Genomic DNA, 10,486 nt, shown 5'->3' on the forward strand with positions numbered 1-10,486 from the left:
CTTTTTTCTACAGTTTGTTATAGCTTTTACTGCTACTTCTTGTAAGTATTCTGCTGTGTATGCATTTCCTGATGTATCAATTGTTTCTGTAAGGAAGACATTCCCTTTTTCTATTGTCATACAAGCACATCAGCAAGATCATTGTGGACATTGCTCCACCCTTCAAGACTCAGGATAACAATTTCACCCTCGAGACCTTTTGCACACTGCTCAATTTCTCTTTCATACACTTTATCCAGCAATTTGCCTGCGACATCTGCTCTGTTGGGTGGACTGTATCCTGGTCTTAATGACTGAACCATGTTAATGAAGTGTGGGTTCTCAATCATACAGAAAGGAGAGTTTGTTGCATAAACAAACTGGGCAATTTTTCATCAATTACCTCTTTTTGTAATCTGCTGGTTCTTATCACAAATTTATCTATGGTTGTTTCTGGATGATGGAGATTTTTTTCCCCCTTTTTGCTTCAGGTGATATACTGTGGCTATGTGACATACATGATGTGACTGAAACATTATCAGTGGCAGATAACTCTGAAACTATAGAAAATGATGGTGATCTTGAAGGTGGATAGTCTTCAGAATCCTGTATGTTGAGAATGGATTCTCCTAAACAAAATAAGTCAATGTAGTTATTACCACTATACTGCTCATTTAGTATTACTCATTGCATTCACTGACACTCAGTACTATTATAAAGGTGAAATTGTAAAAGGAAGCTGTCATAAATATAAAGGGAAGGGTAAACACCTTTACAATCCCTCCTGGCCAGAGGAAAAATGCTTTCACCAGTAAAGGGTTAAGAAGCTAGGATAACCTCGCTGGCACCTGACCAAAATGACAAATGAGGAGACAAGATACTTTCAAAAGCTGGAGGGGGGAGAAACAAAGGCTCTCTGTCTGTGTGATGCTTTCGCTGGGAACAGAATAGGAATGGAGTCTTAGAACTTAGTAAGTAATCTAGCTCGATATGCATTAGATTCTGATTTCTTTAAATGGCTGAGAAAATAAGCTGTGCTGAATGGAATGGATATTCCTGTTTTTGTAACTTAAAGTTTAACCTAGAGGGATTCTCTGTGTTTTGAATCTAATTACCCTGTAAGGTATTTACCATCCTGATTTTACAGAGGTGATTATTTTACTTCTATTAAAATTCTTCTTTTAAGAACCTGATAGCTTTTTTCATTGTTCTTAAGAGCCCAGGGTTTGAGTCTGTGTTCACCTATGCAAATTGGTGAGGATTTTTATCAAGCCTTCCCCAGGAAAGAGGGTGTAGGGTTTGGGGAGGATTTTGGGGGGGAAAGACGTTTCCAAGCGGGCTCTTTCCCGGTTATATATCTATCTGTTAGACGCTTGGTTGTGGCAGCGATAAAGTAGAAGGGCAAAAGGTAAAATAGTTTGTACCTTGGGAAAGTTTTAACCTAAGCTGGTAAAAATAAGCTTAGGGCGTTTTCATGCAGGTCCCCACATCTGTACCCTAGAGTTCAGAGTGGGGAAGGAACCTTGACAGAAGCTTTGCCTATTTCAGCTATTTATTTTTTATCACAACTGCATCTAAAATGATAGTACCAAACAGTAACAACTATATTTTTTCCTCAAACATGAGAATTCAAGAATAGTCCAGAAGGAAGACAGGCAGTGCTTAAGAAAAAAGTATGAAATAAAGAAGTTGATCAACCTGAAGATCCTGCATATTCAGACATGTTTCTTTCATCATCTTCAACACAGCTTCCTTCTGAGAAGGAATACTTCTTGTGATGGTGGTGGTGGCAGCAATACTGTCCAAGGACAAAGAAAGGAATTTGTGCCTTGGGGAAGTTTTAACCTAAACTGGTAAAATATAAGCTCAGGGGGGTCTTTCATGTGGGTCCCCACATCTGTACCCCAGAGTTCAGAGTCGGGGCTGGGGGGGAACCCTGGAACACTTCTCATGATGTTGTTTCATTCGGGAAACCAGGCTTTACATTTCTTTGTTGCACTGTTTGCATTTTGCATCCTTGCCTGTCTTACCCACAGGTAGAGGAACTTCATTAAAATATTCCCAAACTGGGTCTCTTATGGCCTGCTGCCATTATAAATTTTCCTTTCTAGTGAGAGAATGGTATGGTAGATCTCAAATCAATGAAGGCTACACTCAGAAAGACCTCAAGACCTCTGGAATATACTGCTCAAACAGTTTCACTTTTGTTTCTACTGCCTGTCCCTCCCTTCTCACATTTATCTCCAGACTTCTTCTCCTTGTCCAGATCTATTCTGCCCCCCCAACAATCTTCTATTCACTGAACTTTTTGAAACTTTGCACTTTTAGAAAGAGGTAAGGGATTGACTGTGTACACAAATTTGCAGAGGGACAATAGGGTTGAGGTCTGTTATTTCTCACCTCTATACATTTTTGCTGTTAACAAGCATGTTACCTCTGGAGACACAAATCCACAGTTTGAGAACTGCAAACTAAGCACCTCTGATGGTATCTTCTAGACTGAGCACTGAGACCCATTGGGTAGATAGAAAGATTAACCTAAATAATCTATACAGAAGCTCCTTGAACCCCATAAGATTTGGTCCCTAATGCATGAACTATTGGAACTCATTTACAAAATGTTTCTTAAACATTAAATGAATATATTGTCTCATACTATAGAATTAGAATTTATAATCGCTATTCCATGATGAGATCTTTGAGCTATAATGTATCTTAATTAAAACTATCTTTAGATAAATGCTTTTTGAGGAAAACACCTATCAAAAAAATCCAATTTTTTTAATTTAAATCGGATTTTTACATTTTTTTTATCATTGATTTTTATCCACCCTGGTTACAAAAGTGTAACCTGCCAGCCTACTTCCAGTTCAACCAAAGTTTTCCAACAGTTAGGCAGTTTTTAGAAAAGTTAACCTATCAGTTCAAGAAATCTCAGAGGAGTTCCAGTGAACACTGCAAAAGAAAATGATAAATCCTTGTTCAACAATATTTAAAGAGGAATTACTCTAGGATAGAAACTAAAAGTGCAATTTCTAATTATTGTGAGATATTGTTTTCAGCATCTGAGATAATAATGTTTTCCTTGTTTATGAAAAGATTAGAATTCATACATCCAAGAAAGAAAAAGAAGGTGTGATACAGGAGGGCCAGGGAGCAGTGGTAAAATGGTCCTTTTGAGCACCAGGACATGCTCGCCTACTGCTAAAAGCCCCTCCTACACCCTAGGGAGGGGCTACTAAACCCAGAACCCAGAGTTCAGGGGACAACAAATGCAAGAACGGGAACAGGTGTGGGGGTCAAAGGGCCAAAACCAGGGAACCAGAAGAGGACACTGAGCAGAACTCCAGACAGCGCCCACTGATTCTCGAAGGCATTGAGAGAGCCGGTGGACTCTGCGCAGAGGAACTCTGCCCGGATATGTGAATGGATAAAAAGGATGAAAGACAGCCCCACAGTCACAGGGCCCCAGCTCTGCCAGCCTCCTTTCCCTGGTGTTATGGATGGCCACGGCTAGGAGGAGGTTCTCGAGGTGGTCCCGCGACTTCGTGGGGCCTCTGATCGGGTGTGCATAAATAAATAAGTGTGGGGGGAAAGTGCAGCCAGAACCCCAATAAGAAGTTCTGGAGGAGCCGGAAGAGGGGCTGCAGGCTGGTGCACTGAAGGTATGCACACCAAGGAGGACTCCGCCACCTGAACACGAAGACGGGGATTGTGTAAGCAGGGGTTCTGCGAGGAGATCTACCCCCTCGGTGGCCACAAAGGATCTGGTTGCCGAAACCAGTCTCTAGATCCAGAGGAGGTCCTGGTAGAAGACTGGCAGCTTGGAAAGGTCTCATGGAAGACCTCTTGGATGGAGAAAAAAAAAAAAAAGAGCTTCCGGTCATATTGGAGCTCCACAGATGGTGGAGGAAGGCATGCACTAACATGCTCCAAGCCGAGTAACCTACACTATAAAGGTTTCAGAGTAGCAGCTGTGTTAGTCTGTATTTGCAAACACAAATGGCCTGAGCTGTAGCTCACGCCAGCTTATGCTTAAATAAATTTGTTAGTCTCTAAGGTGCCACAAGTACTCCTTTTCTTTCTTCACTATAAAGGAGTCTCTCCAGGGCCTGGAGGCGGAAGACATGGACCTGCGTGCGCATAAACGTCAGGCCCAGGCCTCCCTCCTCCAGTGGGAGATGGAGAACACCTGCAGAGACCCAGTTCAGTCTTGGACAAAAAAACTCCAGAACCAGCCTCTGGAGATTGGCCAGGAACACCGGGGGCAGCCACAGGGTGTTGAGCCGGTGCCAGAGCATGGATAGGACCAGCTGGTTAAGCACCAGCATTCTCCCCCGGAGGGAGAGGCACCGGAGCAGTCCCATCCAGCCCCGCAACCGCCCCATCACCCTGCCCTCTAAACTGTGCAAGTTCTCCGGCAGAGATGGATGTGTGGCAGAAAGGTAAACACCAAGATACAGCAGCAGACCCACGCTCCACTGGATGGCCTGAAGCGCGGGTGGGAGGGAGCTCGCCCGCCACCTGACCCTGAACACCAGGCCAGAGCTCTTGACCCAGTTGACCCAGGCAGAGGAAGCTGCTGAATAAACAGCTTGACAAGCCTCCACCCGCACCAGGTCATTCGAGGACCACGAGGAGCATGCCATAGGCGTACACTGCCACGACCAGCCGCACCTCCAGCTCACACAGCACCAACCCCGTCAACCTCTTGCGAAGGAGACGAAGGAAGGGCTGAATGAATCAGAGTGTACAGCTGACCCAACAGCGGGCAGCCTTGACGCACCCCTCACCCGAAGCTGACAGGTGCAGTCAGGGTCCAGTTGAGCCTGAGCAAACACTCTGCGGAGGCGTACAGCACCTGGAGAAACCCCACAAACTGGGGCCAGAAGCCACCTGGAATGGTATGCTGGGGCCAGAAGCCGAATGCTCGCTTATGCTCACCTCCGTGGTTGCAGAGACCTCGGTCAACTCCAATTGATGAATATCAGCGGAAAACCCAGGACCAGCAATCCCCTTCATAGTTTACAGGGGGGATCTCTTCTCCCTTGCCAATGGGGGGGGGGTGCTGGGACCACACTCCCCGCTTACAGAGCATCCCTCACATGAGCTCCCAGCTCCCCGAAGAAGGGGGCTGGCCAGCCGGGTCAGAGCCTGGGAGTGAGGGTGATGACAGGAGGGTAAGGGAAGATGAGGGCGGGACAGCAGGAAAAGGACAGACTCCCCCTGAGGCAAGCCCCGCTCAGTGCCAGCTACTGGCCCTACCGCCCTCTCCTCCGCGGGCCCCTGTCTACTACCCACCACAGCGGCGGGGCCCGCATGCTCATCTGGGCACGTCGGGGGGGGGCCTCCCCCAAGACCCAAACAGAGTTGACAATGGTCACAGATGGAGGGGCAACCCCAGGGACTGGGCGATCAGTGACGCCGGCCATGGTAAAGCTGACGCCCTCCTAGGTATCAGGGGTCCAAGATGCCCCTCCAAGCTGGACCAGGGGGCAGTCCCTCTGGACATGCCCCACTGCCCAGCAGAGAAAGCACCAGGCCTCCCCCAAAGAATAGTAAACCCAGTACTGGGCTCTGTGAGGGGCACCAGAAAGGACCCCTCCATAGTCTCCCCATCACGCGCCGCCAGCAGCACTTGAACCTGCACCTGCCAGCGGAACGATAAAACGTGGCAGAAGGTGGGGTCCTTACAGCCCAATGGAAGGGGGCTGAGGATGGACAAGGGCTTCCCAAGGGTGGAGAGGAACGGCAAAAGGGTGGCATTGGGGAGGAAGGGAAGAACCGAGGAAAACACCACCCATTCGCCCAGGTCCTCCAAAGGCTCAAGGGGGACAGGAACGGCCCGCCCACTACCAAGCCCCTCTCCACCACCTCCTGGGCAGTGGCCTCCGACACCAGAAAGAACGCCACTTTCCCAAACATCTTAGAGGCTGCCACCATGGCCGTGGGCCCCACCACCCACAAGTAGGTTTCTACACGTATCGAGGCAGACACAAGAAGGCAACACACCCTGTGCTCCCTGGTGAGGGTGGGAAAGGGGCCCTGGCCACCAGGAATGGTATTCTGGGAGACAGCTGGAGCAGACGACGAGGCGACGAGCGGAGAGGTCGCGGCTACCTGGGGCTCAGGAAGCAGCACCTCCAGGGCTGGTGGAGGGAGCAACGGGTTGGGGATGGGGCCACAGCGGGAGGGGGACCACTGCCACGGGAGGTTTCACCTTCTGGGCGGGGCCCTTACCCTGCTTCATCCCTCGGCCCTTCCCACCGGCCAAGCGTGCGGTCCCAGAGGTAGAGGTGGCAGAGGTTGCAGCAGCAGCAACGGAGTCTTGGGAGTCCCCATCTGTGCCCGCCACTGCCTCACTGGCAGTGATGGCAGGCAGTCTGGCAGCGGCAGTCGAGGCGGCCATCACAAGGGAGGGTGTGGGGGGGGGACTGAAAGGGAGCTGCAGGAGCAACCAGGGAAGTCCCACCCCCTGGATCACCCACCACAGGAAGGGAGGGATAGGGACAGCCGCTAGGGCAGGAAGAGGGGAATGGAGGGTAGGAAGGGGTGGGAGAGAAGGGAAGGGGGGAGGAAACTGCTACCACACCCCACCCGCTAGGCTGAGAGCAGGGCAGGAGGGCACCAACAGAAAGGGACAGAAGAAAACAAGGAACACCGCTCCCAGCACAAGATGAAAAAACTGGCTCCCCTGGCTGCACTAAGGAAAGGTGGGGAAAACTAAGACATCATGGGGGAGTGTGTTCCAGTGAAGGGAAAAACAGAAAAAAAGGGGGTGGGGGGAATCTCAAGCACCAACAGCAGAGCATGGGCACGCAGGCAATGAGGGCAGACCAGGAGGCAAAAATCAAGGGGTCGGAATGAAGGGGAGGGTCAGATCAGGTATGCCTCAGGTGTGGAGCAAAAAACAGGGTGGGTTCAAAAGCAACCAAACCAAAAGTGGGGAAATGGGACTGGCAACCATGCCCACACCACGGGACGAGGGTGGGACAAACAAAGTAACCAAGGACCAAAAAACAGAGCAGGGTGAAACAGAGCAAACAGGGAAGTTAGAAGGGGACAGGCGGGGCAGGCAGCAAAGGGAAAGGGGGCAAGCAGCTGCAAAAACAGGGTAGTGGGGGAGGCAGAGGGGAAGGGAGCCCACCAGCTGAATGCAGCAGGTGAGGGAGGGCAAGTCCAAGGGAGGGGAGAGGAAATGCGCACCCGAAAAACAAATGACGGCTCACTGCTGCAGCTGTCCCAAGGTGGAAGAAGGCCAGAGCAAACAGCTAGGCTGGGGAGCAGAGATCAGAGCCAGGTGATAATAGGGAAGGTGGAGGGGGTGGTGGTGGTGGCAGTAGGGGAACGGACAGACCAGGGGGAGGGCTCCACACCACTCCCCCAGCACCCTACAGCAAAGGCACCTACCACCACAGAAGCAAAGATGGTATAAACCCCCTCCACGGAACAAGGCCTCCTCTACTCCCTCCTCAGCTCCAGCAGCAGCAACGACAAGCTCTCTAACAGCAGCAGCAGCACGGTCAACAGCAACTCAGCCAAGGGAGGCCCCAAAGGAGATGGAAGAAGCGGGGCCTCACATGCCCCTCTGGGGATCATACCCACAGAGTCCTCTCTTCACAGCAGCAGTAACAGCACCCCAGAAATGGGGCACAATCAGCCAGCACTGCTAGGACAACAACTCTGCAGTAGGAGACAGGAGGGCCAGGGAGTAGTGGTGGAGTGGAAATATAAGCCCAAGACTAATTAAGGCCTGGTTCCCAGTAGACTAGGGAGGGTGGCTACAGGTTAATTGGAGCACCTGTAGTCAATTAAGGCCCAGTCAGGAACCTCATAAAACCCCCTGCTTCAGGCAGACAGGGAGAAGGAGCAAGGAGAGAGGCTTGAGGTGTGTTGTGAGATTTGAAAGACCAGAGAACTGAAGTAAGGGAAACTCCCTCCCCCAGTGTCTAAGGACTGAAGGTTCCCCACTCAAGAGGGTAAGAACCTGCAGGGGTTGAGAGGGGCTGCGGGCTCAGAGTGAGGAGCAAATCCAGACAACTTCCCTCCTTTGCCATCTTCCCGGGCTACTAGCGGGGCCCTTGGCACCCCAAGAGCATGGGCAAGGGGTGGCATCTTAGCCCTCCCACCAAGAAAAGTGCAGGACCCACCATACTAACATTCCCCTTGTGACAAGATGGCCAAAGAAATGATGAGATTCAATTAGAGCTAAAACATTAGAATTAAAATACACAGATTTGGGGATCACATCCAAGATTAATTACAAGTCAGATTAATCACTACTAGAAATAAAGTTTTAGCACAAGCCAGCCCCACCCCCTGCCAGACCAGAGAAGCAAATTTTGAATTTTTTAGCACATAGCTGGGCCGCTGCTCTAGCAGAATAGGCCCCAAAGCTGAGAAAGTAGGTCTTCCTTTTTGTAAGTTTTTTGAGCTCTTCTTGTTTTCTCCATACAGGATAAACAGATGGTCATCTGTTTTTAAAGGTAATGTATCACATAGTATCTTTCTAGGCACATTTACAACAAAAGATTTAAAAGCACAAATCTATTAATAAAATATTCATGATCCTGAAAGAAGTCCGTTCCTACTCCTCCAAAATAGAATGGAACTCCTTCCCCACTAAACTACCCTTTCAGGGAAAATCTGAGTAAACCAACAGGCTTTGCCCTAAAAACCTTCTAATTCTGGCCCTTTCAAACCAAAGAGGAGCTCAAGAACTGAGAGGCCACTACCTATATAAAAATACACACCAAGTTAAATCACCTAAGTTGGATTTCATCTGAGGAAGATTCCATTGAGACCATCTCTCTGATCCTAACCGGTACCTGAAAAATGAAGAGCCTTGAGTCAAATACACCACCTTGAACTGCCTCTGCAAACAAACTGGAAGCAAGGGTACCCTATGGAAAACCATGTAATATGCTCTACAAGTAAGATATGAGTAACAAACAAGGAGCTGCATTCTCCATTAGCTGACACTTTTGAGCATTCTTCAAGTGTAGCCCCAATTAGTGTAACCCAGGCTAGAGGTGCTACAGATGACTGTGGCAAGATCCACATCTAAAAGAAGTCACCAATACCCTAGCGAAAGGGGAAGAAAAATTAATCTGGGTACTTCTGCAAAGTGGGCATCCAAAAGCAGCCACAAATCCCACAGATCATGTACCTTCAGAACAAAAGTTAGCTCAAGTGACCAGCACCACCACTAGGTCTTACCTTCTGTCATATTTGTATATTCCCTGAAATCCAGAACCCAGAAGGAGGATTTATTTTCAGATATTTCAACTTTAGAGTACCTGACTGTGTTTCATTAATATAATGAACCAAAGAGCATACAACTTTTCATTTAGGACAAGTTTACACAAATTAAGCCATTTTAAAAGCAGCATCTATAATATAGAAAAGTTAGTTTGGGGGTAACAGCATAGTTCCTTAAATCTTCTATTCCTAGTGATACTACGTAGTAAGTGTACCATTTTAAGAATGAGCAAAAAAATCTGAAAGCCACAAATAAGTATGTTTGTATAATACTAAATAGCTGATATAATATGGAATAAGTGTGAGCAACGAGGGTAATGCTGTGGTGGGAATATGCTATATAGACCACCGGCCCAGAGGGATGAGGCTTTCTTCAAGCAACTAACAGAAGTTACTAGATCACAGGCCCTGGTTCTCATGGGAGATTTGAATTGCCCCAATATCTGCTGGGAGAGCAATACAGCAGTGCACAGACAATCCAGGAAGTTTTTGGAAAGTGTAGGGGACAAATTTCCTACTGCAAGTGCTGGAGGAACCAACTAGGGGCAGAGCTCTTCTTGACCTGCTGCTCACAAACTGGGAAGAATTAGTAGGGAAGCAAAAGTGGATAGGAACGTGGGAGGTAGACACCATGAAATGGTCAAGTTCACGATCCTGACACAAGGAAGAAAGGAAAGCAGACCCTGGACTTCAGAAAAGCAGACTTTGACTCCCTCAGGGAACTGATAGGCAGGATCCCATCTGAGCAGATTTTTGAAATATGAACCCATGTTCATGACTTGGTATTGCCACCTTTATTTCTGCGCTGCCTTCAGAGCTGGGTGGCTGGAGAGCAGTGGCTGCTGGCGAAGTGCCCAGCTCTGAAGGCAGCACCACCGCCAGCAGTAGTGCAGAAGTAAGGGTGGCATGATATGGTATTGCGACCTTTACTTCTGTGTTGCTGTTCGCAGCAGTGCTGCCTTCAGAGTTGGGTGGCCAGAGAGAGGGGGCTGCTGTATCCCACTCCCCACCCCCGTGTCCCAGCCTCTATTTGGGAACTTGAAATATGGTAACTCTAGAGGGTCATCACAACCTGAAATATTTTCAAAGGAGGGCCCAACAAAAAAAGTTTGAGAATCCCTGTTCTGGAGTCTCTTATCAAGAGGGGAAACGTTTACTCATTCTCCTTAAAGGTACCCACAACCTTTAACTTTCACATCAAGAGCCACAGAGTGGCAGAAAGAACTCTCTGTGCAGCACTGCACAC

The sequence above is a fragment of the Eretmochelys imbricata genome, chromosome 9, assembly GCF_965152235.1.
Source record: "Eretmochelys imbricata isolate rEreImb1 chromosome 9, rEreImb1.hap1, whole genome shotgun sequence".
NCBI lineage: Eukaryota > Metazoa > Chordata > Testudines > Cheloniidae > Eretmochelys > Eretmochelys imbricata.